Source organism: Colobus angolensis, unplaced genomic scaffold (assembly GCF_000951035.1).
Source record: "Colobus angolensis palliatus isolate OR3802 unplaced genomic scaffold, Cang.pa_1.0 Scaffold17, whole genome shotgun sequence".
Classification (NCBI taxonomy): domain Eukaryota; kingdom Metazoa; phylum Chordata; class Mammalia; order Primates; family Cercopithecidae; genus Colobus; species Colobus angolensis.
In genome coordinates this window covers 15219081-15220837 of record NW_012114821.1, presented here as the reverse complement: position 1 = coordinate 15220837, position 1757 = coordinate 15219081, and the positions used below count along the sequence as shown (strand labels likewise).

Sequence of the window (1757 nt, the reverse complement as noted above, 5' to 3'; positions counted from 1 at the left end):
GGGGTTTCACCATGTTAGCCAGGATGGTCTCGATCTCCTGACCTTGTGATCCGCCTGCTGCGGCCTCCCAAAGTGCTGGGATTACAGGCGTGAGCCACTGCGCCCAGCCGGGCCCAGCTAATTTTTTAAGAAAAACTTTTTGTAGAGATGGGGTCTCACTATGTTGTCCAGGCTTGACTTTTTTTTTGTTTTGTTTTAGCTCCCACATGAGTGAGAACATGCAGTATTTATCTTTCTGTGCCTGGCTTATTTCACTTAAAATAATATCCTTCAGGCTCATACATGTTGCAGCACATGAAAGGATTTCATTCTTTTATCTTTTTTTTTTTTTTTGAGACAGAGTCTTGCTCTGTCATCCAGGCTGGAATGCAGTGGCATGATCTTGGCTCACTGCAACCTGACCTCAGGTGATCCACCCGCCTCAGCCTCCCAAAGTGCTGGGATTACAGGTGTGAGCCACTGTGCCCAGCCTACAGGATTTCATTCATTTTTACGGGAATAATATTCCATATGTATACATATACCACATTTTCTTCATCCATTCATCTGCTGATTGACATTTAGACTGATTCCATATCTTGGCTGCTGTAAATAGCACTGCAGTAAACATGGGGTGCAGGTATCCCTTTAATATACTGATTTCCATTGGATAACTATCCAGTAGTATAATTGCTCAGTAGTATGATAGTGCTATTTTTAGTTTTGTGAGAAACCTCCATATGGTTTTTCATTAGTACTAATTTACGTTCCAACCAACAGTATACAAGAATTCCCCTTTCTCTGCATCCTCATCAGGATTTGTTATTTCTTGTCTTTTTGATGATAGCCATTTTAACTGGAAATAGACAATATCTCATTGTGGTTTTGATTTACATTTCTCTCATGATTAGTGATGTTGAGCATTTTTTCATATACTTATTAGCTATTTATATGTCTTCTTTTCTTTTTTTCTTTCTTTTTTTTTTGAGACGGAGTTTCACTCGTTGCCCAGGCTGGAGTGCAATGACGTGATCTCAGCTCCTTGCAACCTCCGCCTCCGGGTTCAGGCGATTCTGCTGCCTCAGCCTCCTGAGTAGCTGGGATTACAGGTGTATGCTACCATACCCAGATAATTTTGTATTTTTAGTAGAGATAGGGTTTCACCATGTTGGCCAGGCTGGTCTCGAAGCCCTGACCTCAGGTGATCCACCCGCCTTGGCCTCCCTATGTGCTGGGATTATAGGCATGAACCACCACATCCGGCCTCTACTTCTTCTTTTGAGAAATGTCTGTTCAGATCTTTTGCCCATTTTAAAATCACATTATCATTATTATTTTGCTGCTGAATTGAGTCCCTTGTATATTCTGGATATAAAAGTCCCTTGTAAGATGAACAGTTTGCAAATAGTTTCTGCATTCAACAGGTTGTCTCTTTGCTCTGATTGTTTCTTTTGCTGTGCAGCAGCTTTTTTAGTTTGATACAGTCTGCTTTGTCTATTTTTTTGTTGCCTGTGCTTTTGATGTGTTACACATATAATTTTTGCCAAGACTAATGTCCTGAAGTGTTTCCCTTATGTTGTCTTCTAGTAGTTTTATAGTTTTGGGTCTTATGTTTAAAGTCTTTAATTCATCTTGAATTGATAGATACCCAGTTTTCTCAGCAAATTAAAGAAGGATACTTTCCCCAATGTATGTTCCTTGCACCTTTATCAAAAATCAGTTGGCTATAAATATGTGGATTTATTTCTGGGTTCTATGTTCTTTTCCACTGGCCTATG

General features: G+C 40.0%; 1 protein-coding gene across 3 annotated transcripts in view; it reads right to left on the bottom strand.

Moving 5' to 3' along the window:
- The window catches only part of ASAP1 (ArfGAP with SH3 domain, ankyrin repeat and PH domain 1), a 358455-nt gene that overhangs the window by 46669 nt on the left and 310029 nt on the right, over window positions 1-1757 (bottom strand). The window lies entirely within an intron of this gene.